The sequence below is a fragment of the Gorilla gorilla genome, chromosome 7, assembly GCF_029281585.2.
Source record: "Gorilla gorilla gorilla isolate KB3781 chromosome 7, NHGRI_mGorGor1-v2.1_pri, whole genome shotgun sequence".
Classification (NCBI taxonomy): Eukaryota; Metazoa; Chordata; class Mammalia; order Primates; family Hominidae; genus Gorilla; species Gorilla gorilla.
This window is the reverse complement of record NC_073231.2, coordinates 107929572-107952965: the sequence shown is the minus strand read 5'-3', so window position 1 is coordinate 107952965 and position 23394 is coordinate 107929572. Positions and strand designations below refer to the sequence as shown.

Here is a 23394-nt window from a genome sequence, read left to right as displayed (position 1 = left end):
GTGACTGGCCTATTTCACTTATAATAATGTCCCCAGAGATCATCCATGTTGTAACATGGGCAGAATTTCTTTCCTTTTTAAGGTGGAATACTGTTCCATTGTATGTATGTACCACACTTTGTTTATCCATGCATCTGCTGATGGACGTTTGGGTTGCTTCCATCTGTTGGCTACTGTGAAAACACTGCTGTGAATATGGGTGTACAGTGATATGTTCAACTCCCTGTTTTCAGTTCTTCTGGGTATATGCCCAGAAGTGGAAATGCTGAGTTATATGGCAATTCTGTGTTTAATTTTTGGAGGAACATCCACTGTTTTCCACGGTGGTACCATTTAACATACCCACCAGCAACGCACAAGGATTCCATCAACACTTGTGATTTTCTGTTTTTTCTTTTAATATAATAGCCATGCTAGTAGGTGTGAAATGTTGAACACATTCTTGAAGATAGGTTGGAATTGAATTGTGAGAAATAGTGGTAGAGTTTAAACTTCATTCTAGGGTCATGGGGAACCATTGGATATTTGTTGCCTGTGATAATGGCATGATCGGAAGGTTTGGACATTAGAGAGGGGGTGGGGAGAAGAGGAAAGCAGCAGAGAAGTTATTTTAATTATTTAGATGAGAGAACATAATAGTTTTCCCCACATCTGTACAACTGAAAATATTATGTCTATCTCTAGTAAATGGTACTGAACTTGGGGAGGAAATGTAAATACGGCATCGAGAGATCTCATGGCCCAGGATTCCTCACAGAAGTAGACTACTGTTGCTAATAATAGCACTCATGCTAGCAAATGCCTAAAGGTGATTCAAGTATTGATTAATTCTGATAAATCCTATGAAAGATTCCTCCTCCAGCATCCCATAAGGAGGCAGATGAACTGCTCAGAAGGCAGTAACTGAGGAAAGTTAATGAAGGGACTATTTACAAAGGTGCGGGTAAGATCAGGGAACCCACCAGAAGTGGCCAGCAGTGCATGCAAGCCTTCACTACCCAGCCCTGACAGCATGAGGTGAGAGAGCAGTTTCTGGAGTTGTTCAGGGGACAGGGCTGCTGGCTGGAGCTGTGGTTTTCAGTAGAGGAATATGACTACTGCCCATTGTGGCCTGGTGGGGAGGCATCCAGGTGGATAAAGGCCCCAACCACTCTCTTCCACTCTGATCTGGTGCTGGTGCCTCCCAATTGGCCAAACTAGCCAGAGCCAGACAGCAAGAAGGCCTGTTGATGTGGGACTATCTTGTAGTCCATAGTAGCCAACACAAAGTAGTGTTCTAATTATCCCCAATTTACAGGTAAGTGAACCGAGGCATTGAGAGGTTGAATGATTTACCAACATTGGGAGCTAGTGCAGGTTATGGAGCTGAAATCTGAAGACCGACAAATAATCGGAGATCATCAGCACATTTCTTCTGTATATGCAGCTGGATCTGGAAGGTTACGTTTTCTCCAACCTGTGTGTTTTGGTTCTTTGGAAATAATCTGATGTGTACAAACTTGGCTTGGCTGTCAATAGGTGGTGTGGGTGCCTGCTCAGATCCCCCACTTTTTACAAAAATAATGTACTTTGCAGGCATATGTCATACTTGATTCATTGTATTTAGATAAAAAGAATATTTTCCATATACTTGATGGGAGTGACAACATGTCCTTGAATCACATTTGCTACACATGAAAAAGATGTTAAGTTGTGTTTTTTTTTCTTTTTTTTTGAGTTGAAAGTGCCAACGGAGTTGACAGTGTCACCTGGTTGTTTAAACATTAGTGAGACCTTGGGCTGCAATAAGAGAATACTGTTCAAAGGAAGGGAGAGGATCGTTCCCTCTGTGCTGCCCTGACTGGTACAAGTTAAGGGGATTTCTCATGAGCTGGCGGGTGCTGAGGACAGTAGTGGACTCTCTGGCCTGGAATCGCTCTGTGGGACTTTTATATTCTTTTCTTCACATACAGGAAAGCACTGTACTGAGGGAAAGGGATTAGACTCATCTGGGGCCAGAACTAGGCCTACTGTGAACACGGAATGGGCTGCTTTGGAAGGCTTCATATAGTCCCTGGCCGGAGATTGTGAAGCTGAGGCCACAGGTGAGAGATGGGGCTGTAAGCTTATATTTGTTTCCTGTGGCCGCTGAAACAAATGACCACAAAATGGTGGTTGAATGCAACAGATATTTATCCTCTCACAGCTCCGGAGGCTAGAAGTCTGAAGCCGAAATGCCGTGCTTCCTCCAGGGATTCTAGGGGCGACTTCATCCTTTGCCTCTTTTAGCTTCTGGTAGCTGCAGCATTCTTGGGCATGAGGTTGCATCACTCGAGCTGCGCTGCACGTCACATTGCTTCCTGCTCTTCTCTGTGTATCTCTCCTCTGCGCATCTTTTATAAAGACATTTGTCACTGGATTTAGAACCCAGCTGTGTGATCCAGAATGATTTTATTTCAAGATCCTTTATTACATCTGCAAAGACCCTTTTTCCAAATAAGGTCATATTCACTGGTTCCAGGGGTTAAAGCTTGGTTATGGCCAGGACCGGTGGCTCATGTCTGTAATCCCAGCACTTTGGGAGGCCGAGGCAGGAGGATTGCTTGAGCCCAGGAGTTCAAAAACAGCCTGGCCAACAAGGTGAGACCCCATCTCTACCAAAAAAATAAATAAATAAATAAAAATAAATAAAAGAAAAAAAATTAGGCCTCTTGGCATGCACCTGTGGTTCCAGCTACTCGGGAGGCTGAGGTATGAGAATCTCTTGGGCCCGGGAGGTGGAGGGGGCAGTGAGCCATGTTGACCCCACTGCACTCCAGCCTGGGTGACAGAGCGATACCTTGTCTCAAAACAACAACAACAACACCCTACAAAAGAAACCCAAAAAAGTCTTGGACACTTGGACATACCTTTTTTTGGGGGTCACCACCATTCAACCCACGACAGAGCTCAGTAGTTAGGACACATGGCAACTATGGATTCTCTGACTCTGTTACGGTGCCCCTAGATTTGATTTACTGTCTGGATTCTAGGTTCCTTGACACAGTAGAGGTTTTTTTTTTTGTTTTTGTTTTTGTTTATTATACTTTAAGTTCTAGGGTACATGTGCACAACGTGCAGGTTTGTTACATATGTAGACATGTGCCATGTTGGTGTGCTGCACCCATTAACTCGTCATTTACATTAGGTATATCTTCTAATGCTATTCCTCTCGCCTCCCCACACCCTATGACAGGGTGTGTGATGTTCCCCTTCTGACACAGTAGAGGTTTTCTAAATGCTTTTGATTTGATCATTTGAAATTTTATTCTAACTTTAAACAACAAAATAAACAAACACTTAAAATCTACTGTCCTTTACTTCTGAAATAAAGGGGTGAGTGAAAGAGGCTGTCAGAAGCCAGTTTGATCCTGTCTCAGCTAAACGTTTTCTGGGCTTTGCTTTGCTGGATGGCATTGAAGGAAATGAATGGGAAAAAGAGCTGCCACTGGTCCTGTTTGGGCTGCTCACCTGGGGCTTTCCCAGATGCTTTTAGAAATATAATTTCTCAGAGGAAGGCTAAGGATGCTGGAGCCTTTCAGGAAAGGGAAGCAGAAGCAGCAGAGACTCAAGTTTCTAAGCCCATGCTTCGGGAAGCATCCACTACAAATATTGTTTGTGAATGCCATTGACCCATCCGCACGTCTTTTATTTATGTATTTTCAACAGTGAGCCCCAAAGTAGGGCCTGTGTACATTGGGCACATAAGGCAAGGTAAAGAGTAGCTTTGGCAATGGCCTGGAGAATTCGATGACTGTAGTCCATCAAATGAGGTGTATCAGAAAAGTCCACTCCAGGGCATCAATTATTCTGTTTTATTGTCTGCATTGATCGCATTAACTGGGGAAAAGCCAAAATCCATTCAGTCTGTGCTATGGAGTAGCAGGTGTAATTAAGGTCTGTTTCTCTCTAGGGGGCAGCTAATTTTGGTTTCTCAGCTGCTTTACAGTTTGACTTTAAAAGAGAGGAAGGAAAGAAAAAAAGGTAAAGTGCCCCTTCATGTTACCATCTTACCTATCCTACTGTATCACTGTCACTCCGGTTAATATTAACTTTGGATCCTTTTGCTTTAACAGTGTATCGGAATACTGTGATACTTACAGAATTTAGTCTCACTACCTGAAGAAAAGGTTTGCCTTGCAGGGGACCAACTACATAGTTTGTGGGGCTCACAACAAAATGAAAGTGTGGGAACTTTGTTTAAAAAAATTAAGAATTTGAAGATGGTGCTGGTGGAGGATTAATGCCAGCGTGGGGCCCTGCTGAGTATGGGGCCTGTGTGATGGCACAGGTCACATGCTCATGAAACTGGCCCTGGCTTTGTGCATATGCTGAGGATGGTGTCCTTTTACCTACCTGGCACCTTAACTCCCAAAGAGTGACCAGGCCAGTTTCCTCTGCCTTGGTTGGGGCACAGCTCTTCTGTAGGGCAAGGGCAGTAAGAGGCCTGGATATCTCCTGTTGGCCCTTCCACGTCCCTGGCTCCCTTCTCCACCTGGCTCTGTGCCCCAAGAGGTGATCTTTACCACTGGCGTCAATGGCCATCTTTTCTTCTGACTTCTGGTATAATTTGGCCAGAAATCAGCAGGAGACGGGAGGGTGGGAGGAGAGTGAGGTAGGGTATTTATTCCCCTGTCCCTCCACTGGGTTGCAAGCTGCAGCTTGGTGTGTGAGTGCTAAAGACCACAGCGCCTGCAGCTATCCTCTCCATATCGCCACCCTCTTTGGGTTCCTTCAGCCACTTCCTCCCCTCATGCCTTCAGGCCTAGGGTGGTCATGGCTTCCTGCTATTACTAGCCTTAGAGTCCTGCATCATCCTTCATTGCTTTCCTGAACCCCTGTATGACTTTCTTCTCAATAGCCTCTTCAGTAGGACTCCTCTGTAGGATTCAAGAGCAGCCTCTTTAGTTTTATGGTTGGGCTTTAACTGATTTGGTAACCCTTGGACAGAGTTTGGCCACAGCTTGCTCTGCTGCAGGGCAGAAAGACAGAAGCTGATGGCTGTGATAACACGTGACTCTGCTGGGCCAGCTCCTGGTAGGGATGGGTGATCAGAAGGCAGTACCTCCACATCTACAGTGGTGGAGAACGTATGTTTGAGAGCTAGACATTTGAATTCTCTGGCCTGACTTTGGGGAAGTCATCTCATCCATAAAATGAGCGAATGACAGCCCTTCACTTACAGGGCTGTTTTGAGCATGAAGCGAGATCACGTGGGCATCATGCTTGTCATAGTGCCTGGCACACAGGAAGTGCTCGAGAAGCATTGCTGCTTTTAGCATTAGTTCCACGGAGTGACCCCCTCGAGGGGATACACTCGCTACTCTTCTCTGATCTGAACTAAGGCACTGACAGCCTAGACTACACCAATGATTATCAAGTTTTCACTGATTCACGGTTGTTTGGGGTGCTATTTCTGTCTTTTCAACTAGATTGTTCTGAAATTGTTCTTATCTTACATACCTTTTAAAAAACTAATATAAGTGCCCAACCCAGTAGGTAGCACATCATAACTGGCCAAGAAATGTTTCTTGGCTAAATATAAGACGACTACATAATTTATTGTTCACATTGGGACATTTTTGAGAGTGAAAGGGGAGGACTTTCCAGTAATTACAGCAAAACAGCAGGCACAAATGGGGACTGTCCTAGGCAATCCAGGTAAAGAAACATAGTTATTCTACTTAAGTGGGACTTAAGGCAGTTTTCAAAATACGTTTTTAAAATTTGCCAGCCTACCATATTTTGTATTTGTCTGCCTTTGGTTTATGATATAAAAACATGAGATTTGAAAAACATAGGCAAAAATATGTTTAACACTTCTAATAGATTCTTGGCCTGAATTTGAGGCAATAGGCCAGGGCCTCTTATCAGATAGAGACCTACTTTTACACTTTGTTACCCTACTTTACACTAGGTACCTATTTATAAACTTTCTTCTGTGCCTGCTTTTAAAAAAGATAATCTCCTAATTATTGTCTTTCTTGCTATAGTGATCATTTATGCTCAAAGATGGCAAAAATAGATTTATATACATGTGTTTTTTGGAACATCTTTGTCTTTGTATTTCTGGTTGCCTGGGTGACATTTCCAAGAGAATATGTGCTAATCTGCTATTACTGAAACAGAGATAAGGTGGAAACTATTTTTAGGTCTGTCTATACCTTTCCTTTTCTCTCCTAGACCACTTAATTGGTTTATTTTTTTCTGTTTCCATTGTTTGAAGGGCATTCATAGCTTCTGTCTTGGTCCATTTTGCGTTGCTATAATGGAATAAGTGAGACTGGGTAATTTATAAAGAAAAAAGGTTTATTTGGCTTATAATTCTGATGTCTGTAAAAATTCAAGATTGGGCATCTGGTGAGAGCCTCAGGCTGCTTCCATTCATGATGGAAAGTGAAGAGGAGCTGGCACGTGCAGAGATCACATGGCCAGAGAGGAAGCAAGGGGAGGGGGAGGTGCCAGGCTCTTAATAATCAGCTCTCCACTGAACTAATAGAGTGAGAACTCACTTACCTCCCTCCTCCACCCAGGGAGGGCATTAATCTATTCATGAGGCACCCACCCCCACGACCCAAGCACCTTCCATTAAGTCCCACCTCCAACAATGGGGATCAGATTTCAACATAAGATTTGGTGGAGACAAACAACCGTATTTAAACTATAGCAGCTTCCTTCCTGTAGTTATAATTTGGGGACTGGATAACTTTTTTGAAAACTGATGTAGTCATTCAGTATCTTCTTCATTCACAATAGCTAAATGTGTATTGATAGCCAATTTGTTTGGTTAGTTGATAACAATTTTTTTTTATCACAGTTTGTCTAAAACAAGCTTAGGCAAGGGATATTTTTGGTATAAAAAAAGAATGTGGAGGCAATCTGTTGTTCTCTGGTGGAAAAAGTACATCCCTTCTGGAGCTGGATTAATCCGGTTTTGGTCTTAGTATTGCCACTTATTAGCTGCGAGGCCCCTGGAGCTTGTATCTTCAGGTGACAACGGAAGCAATAATAGTACCTGCCTTGTGGGGTTACTGTGAAGGTTGAGAGGGTTAAGTAGAATAACACATGCAAGGAGAAGATGCAGCATCTCACCAATAGAAGTGCTGATGCTGCTGTTCTTAATATCAGAGGTACAGGTGCACTCTACCTTTCAGAAAATAATCTCATACAAGGTATCACAAATATTTGAATTTCCTAAAGAGATAAATTAGGGAGATGATTATTTTCTTTACTAAAATGTTTTTGTTTTTATAAACATTTCAAAGAATTTCTTTCAGTGGTGAACATCCTTGGGTGTGTTTATAGTAATATTGAAATTAAAAAGTTCTAATTTACCCCAGCAGTTTTAGGCACATAACTGTAGTGTTATCAGCCATAATTCAAATGTTCAAAGGCAGCCAGAGTTAATATTTGGGGTCTTTTCTTCCCCTATTTTTACGTAAAGATTTTTGTGAAGATGTATGTATCATTTATGTGTGATACATAACTGTAGTGTTATGTAAGAGATTTTGAACATTTATTTGACTGTTGCATGTGCTTGGAGGGGAGATAGTTAGCCTAATTCCAATATTTGAGATAGGGCCTTAAATACTGCAGTTAGAGATCCGAGATGAGTAATTTGGATTATATGGCAAGTTTGAGAGGAGAGATGGACTTTAACGTGTTGTTATTTAAAACTTTTTAATATTGGGGTGTTGCTCTGGCTGGGGTTCCTTTGGCTCTCACTCTTTTGCGTTGTTATTGTATTTTTAAAGGCAGATTGCTGCACCATTGCTCTGGAGTTTGTCTTGCTGCCCTTGAGGATAGGGGAAGGAGAGAGGAAGCAACACTCAGACACACATGTGCACACCACACACACACACACACACACACACGTCTCTTTAGACATATGATCTAAATTTTCTCAGTTGTTGGAAGTGGAGGCTGGGGATGTGGGAAGTCAGTGATGTTGAGTTCCCACCGCCTCACCCTTTGGAAGACCTGATGACCATTTCCATGCCAGGCCAAAGGACAAGCAATGAGAACCAGAAGTCCATTCTAGCCTCTGAAGTTTCTTGGGAAAGCAACAGGAAGACATTTAAAGAATATGTTCCCTGGACCTTTAGTGCTGTTCCCTCTGTATCATTGTCCTCACAATTATCAAAGTAAGATATTATAAAATAAAATAAAATATGCACAATATAGAAAATTAGAAAGAAGAAAGAATCACTCTTATTCCAAATATTCAAAGGCATCCTGGAGTATTTATTATCATTACTTAATATAGAGTTTTTTTCTTAGTTATGTAGTCATATTTATCTATTTTTTAAATTATTTTTTCATTTAACCATACGTCCCAAACATTTTATCTTTTATTCTGCAATCTTTGTAGACAATGTTTTATTGCATATGTAATATTTCATTGAATGGATTATACCTCAGTTTACTTAGTCATTCTAATTTTTGGTCATTTGGTCAACATTTTATTATACATTTTTTGCTATTATTATTTCTGTACGATAACCTTTTTCTCCTTTTAACATTATATCCTAGGATATAGTTTTAGTGAATTTAATAGATTGAAGGTTTGAACATTTAAAAAGTCTTAACACATTTTTAGCAAAAGCCAATTTACTTTTCCGAATGGGTTAGAGCAATTCATGTTGTGAGACTGTGTTGATTTCATCTTCTTTTACCATGCATTGACCATCATCACTTCAAAATACTTTCACTAACTAATCTAAGTGTCCAGCCTAGTAGGTAGCACATCATAACTGGCCAAGAAATATTTCTTGGCTAAATCTAGGGTGACTATATAATTTATTGTTCACATCAGGACAGTTTTGAGAGTGAAAGTGGAGTGCTTTCTAATAATTACAGCAAAACGACAGGCAGAAATAGGGACTGTCCTAAGCAATCCAAAATACTTTCTTTTCATTTGTATTTCTTTGATGACTAGTGAGGCTGAACATTTCTTTTTTATATTATTATATACTAGTTGCATTTCTTCTCTTCCTAATTTTCAGTTACATGTTCTTTACCGTTTGATGTTTTTCATATCAGTTAAAATGAAAAAAATTTTCCTTCAAATTTTAAAAGTAATATATGGTTGTGATAACAAGAGAAACAATTCAGGACAAAGATCCACAAAGAAAAAGCTCTGATGGCTCGTTTCCTCTTCCAGGGAGCCAGTGTTAAAGGTCTGAGTGTTTCCCTACCTTTCACCACAAGGAGACCTTTACAAGATCTGAGTGTAATTCAGATGAAATATTATATACGCAATAAAACATTGTCTACAAAGATTGCAGAATAAAAGATAAAATGTTTGGGACGTAGGGTTAAGTGAAAAAATAATTTAAAAAATAGATAAATATGACTACATAACTAAGAAAAAATCTCTATATTAAGTAATGATAATAAATACTCCAGGATGCCTTTGAATGTTTGGAATAAGAGTGATTCTTTCTTCTTTCTAATTTTCTATATTGTGCATATTTTATTTTATTTTATAATATCTTGTATTTATGTGTACATACAAATACACTTCATTTCAAAGATACAAAGGGGGCTTGATATTATGAGTCATAGTATACATATTATTCTGTAACTTGCTTTATTTTTTGCTTAAAATATATATTGTGGACATAAGATCTTTATCATAATAAAATGTCTTTGGCACATTTGTTACAAATATTTCCCCAAATATTAGTATATCACTTGCCCATTTGACAGTTTGACATTGGCGAGTGGGCAAATGTTTCCCTGAAATTTATTCCACTGATGGGACAGCCTGCTCTGCACTTTGACAGGGTTTGCTACTCAGCTTTGCTGTCTGCTGATTTTAAAAAATTCTTAACTTTCAAAAAAATCATTATTTAATCCAACTATAATTTATTTTTGTGTAGGATGAGGAGGAAATAAGGGGCCAAACTGATTGCTTTTCTCCTTTAACTTACTGATGAATTGTCCCATCACCCTTTATAGAATTAGGCTTAAAAAAAAAAAACCTTTTATTTCCATAAAGCAAGTTATACCTTTTATGTGTACATTTTTTTTCAGCTATAAACTAGTGGTTTATAGCTAATAAACCAAATAATCAGGAGAATATTTTTCTAAGGGAGGGAAGAATTTGCATTTACCTGGAATTAGGTAGTTACACTGAGAATAACCTGATTTCTCAGGCCCCGGATCTTTGCCTTGAACTTGAATATCAGGATGCCATGGGAGTGTGCGGTCTGAGAAGCTCAGAGTGCTTCTGCTAACGATTTCACATTTTCATCACTCCTGCGTTGCTGTGAGGTAGGAGGGCCACAGATACGATCTCATTTTACAGGTGACGAGGCTGAGCCAATCTCAATGATTCACGCACGGTTATTCCTGCTTTCCAATCCGATAGTTCATTATATTATGTAATTCTGTCTGTTTTTGTGGTCGTCCTTCTGATTCCCTTTCTTAGTGATAAATTTGTGTTTGAAACTTTAATCTTGGTTAGCTACTTTGATCACTATAAGTAGAATCTTAAAAAGGGAGCTCTTCCAGGAGCATTATTATTATTATTCCTATTTAACAAACATTTATTGTGAACCTGCTCTGTCCAAGGCACTATGTCAGATGTGGGAAATACAAGGTGAAAAAAACACTTTTCCTCTGCTTGAAGAATTTACTGATTACTTTAGTATTGTTGTAGCTCCTGCTATTGTCCTTAGACTTTTACAAAAGGATATCAATATTCTGTGTTGCATCTACTCGGCTGCCTTGATTGCAATGACGGAGGATGTTTTCTGTCCAGCAAGTCTCACGAGTGCATTGCGTGCTGTTTCCTATTCAGAGAACTACTGTGAGGCATTTAAAACACCTGAGGACTTGACCGATGCATATTTTATAAGCTCAAATGGTCTTAGAGACCTTCAGTGTCAGTGTCCTCTGTTTCTAAATAACTACACTTTTCAGCCCCAACTTCTCTTCCTTTGGGCGTTTAGGTTACTCGACTGGTCAACCAGGATCTAAAAATAAACCGAGAAACTTTGAGAGTATTTTTCCCCCCTTGGCTGATTGATGTGTGTTTTTGTGTATGCCAAACTGCGCTGTGTAACTATTTACTTTTGCATTATGTATAGCACTTAGCAACCCACAGTGGAAATGAAAGCTAAGAGCACAGGCAGTCCCCAGCTGAGGCGGGGGAGCTGGCCTGCCCAAGTCTCAGCCAAGTCTCCTTCCCTCCCCCATCCTGTACCTTGCTGGCCTCTAGTTCCTGCTTTTTGCCTTCTCTGCTGGCGGCCAAGTGGGGACCAGGAGCAGGGGCAGGAAGGGCCCCTCCTGCCCCTACTCTTGCCCGTTGAGATTTCCCTCTGCAGTTCAGTGTGGGTGGGGTGAGGGGAAGGACACAGGCCTTGGCCACCACTGGCGTCTTGGCACTGGTGACAGTCCTGTAGGGTCAGAGGCACTGAGACGCTATGTCTTATTTGGAACTCTAAATGCATTTCCATAAAAGAAGGACACAAGTTGTGGCAGGACCCTCAAGACAAAACTATGTGACTTCTCAGGAACGCTTTCTTTAGGGTGACATAAGTCAGTGCTTACAATGTTGCTGTTAGAGGAGAATACATTCTAAATTCTAAACATTTCAGGTTAGAAAGAAACTTAGCACACGAGCAGCTTGTAACTCAAGGGACTGTCTCTAAAGTCAAAAATTGGCTTATTCCCAGATGAGAATGTCCCTTTACTTGGGACTTGGTAGTGTGCTGAATGAGCTCAGCCCTTCTTTCCTTAGCCCTCTTCTGTAGCTGTAAGAATGCTTTAGTTCTCTGATTTTTAGAGTAGCAATTATACTAAAAAGTTCATACCTTGATTTTACCAGAAGGGTGGGGGAAAGGCCTTGAGCAATATAGATTTAATTCCTTGATTATTGCCTTTTAGAAAAGAATGTAAAACAAAATGTATCAGGGCCATTGTTAAAGACTCTTACTTTTTTACTTAAGAAATCCAAATTTGTTCCTTTTTAGGACTCTCGTGTGCCTCTTATTCATAATGCATTTTGGGGAACAGATTTGAAGAATATGTCTATGTATATATATATATATATATATGTACACACATATATAGGCTGTGGATAAATAATTTTTTAAATTAAAAAGTTTCTTTGAAAGTTGATTTATATCATCTTTCTTTAGTAAAATCAGTTTTTTTTTTAAGGGCTGGAAAGCATACATCAGCAGTTCAGAATGATTAAATAGTGCTTACTTGGAAAGGGACAAAGTCTGTGAACTTACTTATGTGGTTTTCACAGAAGGGGACAAAGCAGTAGAAGAATCAAAACCCTCCAGCCTCAGGTGAATTTTCTTTCCAACCTCAGAAGGGGTGGGCCCACTTGACACAGGAAGTGTCATAGGAGAGTGGTTTGAGTAATGAAAGAAAGCTTATGGATTGGGCTTAGCTGTTGTCTACATACCGAAAGACAGAATGGTCTATAGAAACTCTCCTAATTCCACAGCCTCTGCATTTTTTTGCAGAGTGCATGCATTACACACAGCACACCTCCCCTACAAGAACAAGGAGCTGCAGAAATAGCTAGAGCTATAGACTGCAATTTAAGAGGAGGCTAAGCTTTCAGCAGTTGCAGACAAAGAGAGAAGTCTTAGAGGCTGTCATGTCAGTCCTGGTATATGAAATTAACCAGCCCTGAAGGTTCAGTGCAGGACCCTAGAAGATCAGGGCACACTGCAGGATAAGGATGAGAACAGGAATGTGTCCACAATCCGAGACACTTTCCTGTGCTACGCACAGCTGTAGTATATGTGTGTGTGTGTGTGTGTATATATATACTATATGCTAATAGTTTTACACGTACTGTGTAAAAATATATTTATACTTAACTATTTAGAAAATCGTTGTTTCGCCGGGTGTGGTGGCTCACGCCTATAATCCCAGCACTTTGGGAGGCTGAGGCTGGAGGATCACATGAGGTCAGGAGTTTGAGACCAGCCTGGCCAACATGGTGAAACCCCCCCCCACTAAAAATACCAAAAAAATTAGCCGGGCATGGTGGTGCACACCTGTAATTCCAGCTACTTGGGAGGCGGAGGCAGGAGAATTGCTTGAACCTGGGAGGCAGAAGTTGCACTGAGCCAAGATTGCGCCACTGCACTCCAGCCTGGTTGACAGCGTGAAACTCCGTCTCAAAAAAAAAAATTGTTGTTCTAGATGTGCCCTCTTGGTGGTAAAGGACTAGGATGTCACTCAAACTAATTTGAGTAACAGGGGTTCTTGTAGCAATGACTACTACTCTCATTGATTCAGACCTCACTATGTGCCAGACACTGTTCCGAGTATATTATCTCACGGAATCTTCTTGCCCGTCCTGGGAGGTAGTGTGTTATTATTCCCATTTTACTATGGAGGAGCAGGCATAGAGGATGTTCTCTAAGGCAGGTGTGTGTGAAGTGGGAGTCAGGAGTCGCACCCAGCAGGTCACTCTGGAGCCATGATTTCTAACCACTATTCTAGACCTGTTCCTGGAAAAGATTCCATGACAGTGAATCAAAGTACAGCTGGTCCTCATGGGGTTCAAAACAAGGGACTGGAAAATCGGGAATGGAGCCATTTTCTTTCTCAGAGGTCATGTGGTCTCTGCTCAATTAGCCCCTCTTCTTCTGTCCTATCTTGTTTCTTTATCTTATGTATGGCCCCTGAAGGGTCAACCAAACCCATAAGTCTGTACCATGAGACTTCAATTTCCCTTAGCATCTCCTGGCATAAATCTATAAGCAAGAGATTCCTATTAGTCCAGCTCACTGAGAAAGGCAACACAAGCTGTTGGAGCCCGGGCAGCAAAATAATTACTTGCCTTTGTGTTGCTGTTTATCTTAGTTTCATTGGTGGCCATTTCCCTGAGCAGGGGATTGTGGGAAAGGTAGTGCACACTGGAATGGGAAATGGTTCATAGCAAGAAATTAACATCTCTGGTACAAACTCATTTTATACTGTGATAAACATTTTTTGTTATCTTTACAAAGTTTCAACTTAAAAGAATCTGTATGTATCTATAGCTATACAGTCTGTATCTCTTTAGGTTACAAATGATAGAAACCTGATTCAAAGCGGCTTAGAAAAAAAATCAAATTAATTGATTCATGTGATTGTAAAGGCAAAGGCTTGCCCGTATCCAGGTCTCAAGCAATATTATCAGAAATCTATCTCTTGGCTCTGTGTTCCTCTGGATTGATTTTATCCTCAGGCACGTCCTCTCTACATTATATTGAGATACCATCAGAAGCTCCAGGCTTATCTGTTCGCTGAACAATCCCAGCAGAGAGCTTCTCTTTCCCCATAGTTACTGCAAAGTTCCCAGGTTTGATTCTCATTGCCCTGAATTGGTTTCATGCCTATCGTTCAACCAAACATGGCAGCCAAGCTGATTGGTCAGGCCTGGGTCATTGTCCATCCCTGGGAAGGGGTTAAATCTCCTTCCACTGCCCACACATGCATTGAAGCACATGGACTGGGAATGGGGGAGTGTGGTCTCCCGTGACAATTGACATGTTAGTATCACAAGAAATGGGAAGGTATACTGTCCATGCAAAAACAACCCACATCACTATTGAACATTTGCAGGTCTATTACAAATAACTGGACAGCTGTAATAAAGGTTTTGGGGCCCAGGAAAAGCAGACTGGACCACAGGCTGATTCTTATGTGACAAATTTAAAGACCTAGGAAATCCCAAGTGCAGGGGTAGGCCTACATCCTCTGTGGTTTTTTTAGGTTATAATTCTGAAAGATGATGATATTAAGTCAAAGAAAATGGTTATTGGATTTGCAACTTTTTGAGAAAGCCAATCACAGGATGGTTTTGTCTTTACTTTTTGACCAAGCAGAAGAATAAGACTTGAAGGGCTCTTGCTAGGTGCCCCCTATTTGAAATCTAAGCTGTTCTGGCATTAACATGACTTTGGTAAATTACATACAGGCTTTGTGTAAACGTTCACAGTGCCTAGGATTTAAAACCCAGTTTATTTAGCTAATGATTAAAATCTCCAGTTTATATATCGATGATCTTAATACTCACTGGGAAATAATTGCTTGGTTTTTAACTATATAATCAGGAACTAAGTATATAATCAGGGACTTGAAGTTGTGTGGAGGTTAAACCAGCAAGTCTTCACGCGTGCGGATATAGTTTGAGTCTACGCGACCTCAGATGTTCAGTAGCAGTTTGTGTGTATGTGTTTGTATGCGTATGCGTGTGTGTATTTGTAGATATAACTTTGTACTAACAGAATTGCCATGTCTCTTTGCTTACTCCACCTGCTACAATGATCCCAGATGTCCATTGGAACAAATTATCAGCTTATTTTGCCCATCAAATTTTTCAGGCAGTTGCCTTTTCACTTATTTAAAAATTTGTATTTAAGGGATTAAAAAAGTCCCCTCATATGCCAAAATGTTTCTCTTCTGTTGATTTTCATGTATTGTTGACTTTCATATTTAATAATTGTTATTTCTTCGCATGCTGTTTTGAGGTTTTTCAATTGCAAACAACAGTGAGATAGGCATTGAGGGGGTCAGAGTGCCTCCCAGCTACTCTAGAGGCTGAGGCAGTAGGATTGCTTGAGTCCATGAGGTCAAGGCTGCAGTGAGCTGTGACTGCACCACCGCCCTCCAGGCTGAGTGGCATAGTGAGACCATGTCTCAAAAAAAAGAAAGAAAAGAGAAGAAAAGAAAACAAAAACAACCAACATGGGCTCTAGGGTCTGACTGCCTGGGTTTGAATCCTGGTGGTGTCTTGCTAGCTGCGTCACTATGGGCAAGTTACTTAACCCTCCTGAGCCTTTATCTCTAATAGTTTTATATAATTTTCCTAACACTGTGCGGTATGGACTGTCATTATTCTCTCTTTTAAGAGAGAATTGGGTGTTAGGGAAATTATATAAAACTATTAGAACTGTGCCCATCCTGTAGTACGCAAACACTCACTAGGTGTTAACTTATTAATAGGATTTGAACAGGCAGAGAAAGGGGTAGAGTGTGTTTAGGGAGAAGAGAGGTGGCAATCGTTGGCAAGTACAGTAGAGGGGAGGGAAGGCACAGGGACAGCTGGGAGGTTGGCGTGGAGCTGAGTCCACCAAGGTTCCTTTCCTCTGAGTCTGTATTTTCCAAAGAGGCTCCCCTTACTCATCTGGTTTCCCCAAAAGGACTTCAAAGCCCAAGAGAAGCATATCCGGATCCACCCGACAATATGTTTCCCAGGATACTCAAGTAAAGTGGCCTTCTGGTTTATCAATCAGCGTCTTGAGCATTTAGTTGGCATGAGTTGGTCCCCTAGGGTCTCATCACCCCCGAGTGAACTGATAAAATCAAATTCCTGCATGTGCAGAGCTGAGGACCAGGCCTTGGACCTGTAGTGACCCCTGAGGGAAACAAGAATTGTGAGGCCCAGCTGGAAACCGAGAGCTCACCCACCCCTCTCTCTCTCCTCTCCCTTGATCTTGCCATTAAACTTTCATAAATGCAACGAACTGCATCCGAGACATCCGCTGGGATTGGGCAGAGCCTGGTGTGCAGAAGGAGGAGCTCAGGAAGTGCTTCGGCAGTGGAGGAAGAACACTCGCTGCTGCTGAGGCAATGGGCAGTGGAGCGGGGCTGGGGGGTCATGCCTCGGAAGCTGGGCTCCGGGTTCTGCTCCCTTTTTCCACTTGCTAGGTGCCTTTGGAAAAATCCCTTAACTGAGCCTCAGATACCTCATCTGTGCAATAAATACCAAATCTGAAGGCGGAAGACTGCTCCATGTCCTCTGGTGTCCCTGCCAGCTCTGACGCATGTGCCATAACAAGGGGACCCCCAGCAAGGGTTAGGGGTATTAGGGCACAAAATGTTTCCTCCCTGTGGAACTCAAGGGAAGCTACAGGGTAGTTTCTGCCTTCGTTTCTGCGCTAATTGCTTCACGTTTGCTTTCCTTGTTGCCGTATTTGAAATGTGATCTGTGTTGTTGGGTGGAGCGTTAATTGTGACAGGAGGATGGACACAATTTTTTTTTGTATTACCTGCTGTGCCCATCACAATTCTCAGCATTGAAAAGGTGCTCAATATACATTTGTTAAAATGAATTGAATATTATTGCCTAGCAATCAATGAATTACATCACATTCTTACTCAAGAGACATTATGTGCTTCATTTACAGTATAGCAATAATAAGAAAAACACTACAAGTAAAATTGATTATTTTGAAGAATAGAGGATGAGTTTTAAGAGCTATGAGTTCTGTTTCAGAGTTGCATTTACTTAGTAACAACTCATGTTAGTTTGTTATAAGATGCTTTATTATTTAGAAGTCATTCTCCCACCCCCAGCTTCAACTCCGTAAGATAGAAAATTAAAACATTGATTTTGTTTTAAAATTCAGGCTCCCACACAGCCCCATTTGTAAGAGTGAGAGGTGTTAATACTGCTAAGTTGCCCTTCATGTAATTTGGATAAATGCTGCTCACATCTTTATTATTCTACCCTTTCTTCAAAGGGGCATTCATTTCTAGTCTGAGACTAATGTGGGAGTCTGTTACACTGGTCAATAAATGAACAGCCTGTTCTTATACATACAAGAATTCCAAAGGCTCTCATTTTAGCCACACAAAAGGAAAACAAAACACACGCATAAAACATCCCATTTCCACTTGTTCAAAGCTTCTGAGAATAAGGTTATGGTTGCGATATATTCCTAGGCCTTCCTTTGTGAATGCATAGGCCAGCAACACAATCTGGAAATAATTGCCCGCACAAGCTAATACTGTTAGGACTCGGCTTTCTGCCCTGGATCCAGTGCAGCCTTCGTATATAGAGGGCTGCTAATTCACCACTAAACCAGGTGTCCGCTAGAGGCCTGCAGACACCCTTTATTTGACTTGCAGTGTTTTAAAAACTTTTAAAAATTTGTTGCTAACTTAAAAAAAGAGGACATTTTATAAAAATGCGGATTTCAGGCTTCTCCTGAAAAATCATAATATCCACATATAATACTGGGTCCAGTTCCTGCCTGACAGCAATCGGAGAGCTGAGTGATGCGTGTTCTCTTTAGAGAGGATGAGTGCACACTGGTCCTCACCCTTCTGTCTGTCACACATCCTGACTGGCTTCACGTGCCCACATGTCTGCCTGCTCCTTTAAGCATTTTTGAGGGGTTTTGTTGCTGGTTGTGGTATAAAATATGCATAACATAAAATTTACCATTTTAACCATTTTTAAATGTACAGTTCAGTGGCATTAAGTACATTCACATTATTGTGCAACCATCACCACCATCCATCTCCAGAACTTCTTCATCTTCCCCAACTCAAACTCTGTAACTTACCATCAAACAACAACTCCCCACTTCCTCCTCCCCACAGCCCCTGGCGACCACCATTCCGCTCTATGAATTTGACTACTCTAGGCACCTCATATAAATGAAATCATACAATATTTGTCCTTCTATGACTGGCTTATTTCACTTACCATAATGTCCTCAAGGTTCACCCATGTTGTAGCATGTGTCAGAATTTCCTTTCTCTTTAAGGTTGAATAATGTCTCACTGTATGTATATACCACGTTTTGTTTATCCACTCATCTGTTGATGAACGTTTGGGTTCCTTCCACCTATTGGCTGTTGTGAATAATGCTGCCGTGAACATGTGTGTAAACTCTCTGAGTCCCTCAAGCATTTATGTTTCTTGACGATTTTCTCAACAATTTCCCAGCTCTGCTCTTGTAACTCCAGCTTTTGTTTCTCTCAGTGGTGCCCCAAAGCCTAAACATTCCAGGACTTCAGCTTAAATAATTAACTTTTGAGGAAGCATTGAAAAAGACATCTCATGAAAATGACTTGGATTCTTTAAAATTGTTAAAAGTAGTTGCTGTAGGATTTTCAAGATTTAATGTCACATTAATAAAAGAATCTGGATATAACATTTTGTGATTTATTCCTCCTTGAGTTTAGTTATGAAAAGCTCCTATTTGAGGAAGAAATTTGCAATATATTTGATTGTTTTGATCTGAACAAAACTTGTTCATCTTGGTTTGCGTGCTATGTATGCTAAAGAGGCCTTTAGTTGTAAGTGTTGATAAATGAGGAATATGAAAATAATTTAGGTTTTATTTCCAAATTTTCATGTTGCATTAAGCTAGAAAAAGTGTGATTTTTTTTTTCAGTGAGTATTAAATGGAAAGGACAAAACAAAGTTTTTGCTCTTTGTTTTCAGAGACTGCTATTTCTTTTTCTTTTTCTTCTTCTTCTTCTTTTTTTTTTTTTTTTTTTTTTTGAGACAGAGTCTTGCTCTGTCTCACTCTGTTGTCCAGGCTGGAATGCAGTGATGCAATCTCAGCTCACTGCAACCTCTGTCTCCCGGGTTCAAGTGATTCTCCTGTCTCAGCCCCCTGAGTAGCTGGGATTACAAGTGTGCACTGCTTTGGTAATTTTTTTGGTAATTTTAGTAGAGATAGGGTTTTTTTGGGTAATTTTAGTAGAGATGGGATTTTACCATGTTGGCCAGGCTGGTCTCAAACTCCTGACCTCAGGCTATGCACCCACCTTGGCCTCTGAAAATCCTGGGATTATAGGCGTGAGCCACGGTGCCCGGCTGAGAGATTGCTATTTCTGATTTTTTTTTTTTATTAATGACAACATCAACCTAAATGTCATTATCTGACAGAAGCACGTGGCAATTCAACTTCATTATTGTGGGAACAAAATCTTGATATCAAGATTCAAGGATCAATTGTGTATCTTGATATGGGCATATTGTCTCTTGATAAGGACTTGGCTCTCCCTGTTTACTTATGTTAAAATGAATACATTTAAATTTCAAGACATGTAGGGGAAATCCCTAAAGTTAAGATCTAACATTCTTGTCTCATCTAAGTGTGTTGCACTTTGGAATGTTCTTTTCCACCTGCTCCCCATTCTCTAAAGATACTGTTAGTGACTGTGTGAAGGAATTCTTTCCCTTGACAAGTCTTTGGTGCCTTGGACTATTGGTGTAGCATGGATTAGTAAAGGAGGCCATTTTTACTACTCAGGACTGTTTTGTTTGCAGGAGACAGATATCTAACTCAAATTGCTTAGACAAAATAGCTTGGATAACTGAACATTCCAGAGATGGAATTCAGATCCATTTGGATCAAGGTATACAAAGAATGTTAGGAACCTGTCTTTCTCACACTTTCTACCTCCCATCTCTGCTTTCATCTGTGTTGACCAAATTCTCAGTTGGTTCTCTCCAATAGGGAAGCCAACATGGCCATCAACAGCTCCAGGTTCACAACACCCTCACAATTAACAAGCTTAGAAAAAGGAAAAAAAGCTTCCGTAGTAGCTCTGACAAAATTACCAGTGAGAGATGAAGTCAGTGTTGGGTTACATGCTCATCCCTGAGCCAATCACTGTGGCAGGGGATGAGTATCATAATTGGCCAAACCTAGTTCATGTGGCCATCATGGTACAAGAAACTGAGGAGTGGCTGGTTAAATTCCAAGTGTTTGGGAGGGCAGGGTCTGGTGCCCTCCCTCCTCATAGGGAGGGCAGGGTCTGATGTCCGAACAAGAAAAAAGATGCTTCAAAACTCTCTTAGGGGAAAGACCAGTTTTATTCATCCTTGTTTCTTTTAGGGTGAATGACACGAGGCCTACCAAAGTTGCTCAATTATGGTTGCTGATTAAATGAATGTATAAGGAGTGATTGAAGAGAGTTTAATTGAAGAATTATTTCTATGGGGTCAGCAAGGTTAAGGGAAACCAGTGAGGGATGATGAAGCCCCCCAGGGCCAGCAACTTGGGAAGCTGTTAGAATCCTCAGGCCAGAAGAGGCCGGGGAGGAAGAGTTCCTTGAGAAAGGGTTAGCTGGAGAGGGAAGACTGGCAGGAGCTGAGCCTGGGGTTAGAGGAATGCACCATTGTCAAACTGGGGCCTGGTGAGGAGGAAATGGGGAGGATAAATACCCCAACTGCTCTTTCATCCCACCCTCCACCCTCTGCAGTCCTTCCCATTACCCCAGCCCATCTAGAAGCCAGAGGGTAAGGGGACATAGATAATTTAGCACATGAAGATCAGTCTCCAGGGATCTGGATGGGCAACTGGAGGTCATCCCAATCTTCTTTCTCACTCTCAGTTCTCTTTTGACTTAGTCCTAAAGCATATCTTGGATGTATTCACGCCCCACCTACCACCTTTCATACCCAAACACAGACTATACTTATTTTACTGCCTCATGCCACATGCCCTTTGCAGGGGCACAGAGACGGCTGTGCAGGAAGTGCCGTGCACATTGTGTGAATGACGTCTTCTGAAACTGTCTGATTCACAGCGTGTTCTGTGGCCTGGCCTTTGCATTGCGTTGTGATTTGTGTTGGCTGCTGGTGAGGGTGGGAGAGTTCAAGGAAATAAGAAACAGATAGGGTGAAGGCTTGTCATGTCATCATTTAAAATTAGGGAATAATGGCCTGTTTAGTTTCAGGGGTGAAACTCTGATTTCTCAGGTTATCAGACAGATGCTGTCAGAGCAGAGAGCAGGAAGACCAAGGTTTCAGTGCTAAAAATGATGAAATCAGTTGATGAGAGTCTTGTATAAGGAGGTACTTTTGAAAAGAGGTTATTGATGATTGCCAGAGAGGGCTGCTAACAAGTAAGCAATATCCAGCTTCATGGAGGCATCCAGAACTGCTGGCCTTGGGCTTCATGACCCACGCAACTTCTGATGAAACAGCATCTACATGTCTCACCGGGAAGGGATCTGGAATAAATATCTTATGATGAGCCACAGAGCAAGCCACACAGCACAAAGCCAAAAGCAAGAAATAATATGGTCACCATGCACTTAAGCACCCGCGTGGTTGGAACTGGGTGTGGGGGACTTTGGTTGTGAGTAAGGACCCTGGCTCACAGGCTTGTTGTGCAGATGCATGAAATAATAGGTGGGAAATGCTCACAGACTATCAAGTGCAGTGTGAATGTTAGATGCCATGAATGAACTGATTGTCTTTCACTATTTTTTTTTCTCCTGTGCTAGTTCCTCTGTGGTTCCTAACTGTTAGTCTCACTTTTTAAAAATGTTTAGGCTGTGGGACTTAGGTAAATGAATACTATGAAATGTAGGTAAGCTATCTGGGAACTGGTGGTCTTCTTAAACCTCTAACATACATGACTTCTGGTGATGCTCATGTTTTCAGGGCTGTAATTGTATTTCCCAGAAGTCATCCACTATGTTTAGTATCTTTCCCCTTAAAATTCTTGTGTTGAAGTCTTAGGCCCCCAGTACCTCAGAATGTGACTATATTTGAAGATAGGGTCTTTAAAGAGGTAATTAAGGTAAAATGAGCTCGTCTTGTTACCAGTGGAGGGTGTCCAGGTTCTTGGCATTTTGAACAAATAATTGGACAAAATGCACAAAGCAGGGAAAGAATGAAACGACAAAAGCAGAGATTTATTGAAAACAAAAGCACACTCTACAGGGTGGGAGTGGGCCCCAGCACAGGGGCTCAAGAGCCCGGATACAGAATATTCCTGAGTCCAAATACCCTCTAGGGGTTTCCCGTTGACCACTTGGTGCTCACCTCATGTAAATGAAGTGGTGGCCCGCCATCAGTCTAATTGGTTGCAGAAAGCAACCAAACAGAGGCTGAAGTGAAGTTCCAAAGGTCACACTCCTATGCAAATGTCCGATTGGTTGCAAAAATCAACCAACCAGAGGTACTTTCAATTTCCCATCTGCTGTGCAGAAAAGGTGGGGGTTTGCAAAGGGAGTAGTCTCTGGTCCTTTTGTTACTTAGGCTGGAAAGTTAGGATTTTCCTTTCAATTCAGTTCTAGGAAGTCAGCATGAAATGGTCTTAGGTTCCCTGCCTCCAGACCCTATTTTCCTGCCTCAATCCTGGTGGGCCCTAATCCAATACTGGTGTCCATATCGGAAGAGGAGATTAGGACACAGATACACACAGGGGAGACAACGTGAAGACACAGGGAGAGGAAGGCCACCTACAGTCAAGAGAGAGGCCTTAGAAGAAACCAACCCTGTGGTCGTGAGAAGCCAGTGTGAGTGCTCTTGAAAACTGATCTTTGCTCTTCAGCCTGCTGGCCTTGTTTTAGCCTCATCCCTTGGACCAGTATTTACCCTATAAGATTCTTCTTTGAGTTTACCTTTTGGATCTTTGGATCAGTTTCCTGCCCTTTAGTGACTGCTCATGTGACCATACTCTTCATTATTAGAGGCAGGGGGACAAATGTTCAGGTTTACCCAGGCCTGGGGAGATTCCTGGGATGCAGGACCTTTAGGGCTAAACCTGGGATGTTCCTAGGTAAACTGGAATGAGTTGTTCACCTTGATAAGAGAGAAGCTTTGGCAAGATTTATTTATTTTGGCTTACTGGCTTTGTTGAAAGG

At 41.5% G+C, this 23394-nt stretch overlaps 1 protein-coding gene across 23 annotated transcripts in view; it reads left to right on the top strand.

Annotated features, from left to right (window-relative positions):
• Positions 1–23394, top strand: part of NCALD (neurocalcin delta) — a 438037-nt gene that overhangs the window by 6464 nt on the left and 408179 nt on the right. For 2 of the 23 annotated variants that reach the window (XM_063709430.1, XM_063709421.1), the window contains exon 1: positions 1958–2084. The exons of 20 other annotated variants lie outside the window; for them this stretch is intronic. The gene's annotated coding sequence lies outside the window, so the exon portion shown is untranslated. Of the gene's footprint in view, positions 1–1957; positions 2085–22823; positions 23047–23394 lie in introns of those variants that run through there. One more of the 23 variants, XM_055348176.2, reaches the window with a different exon arrangement.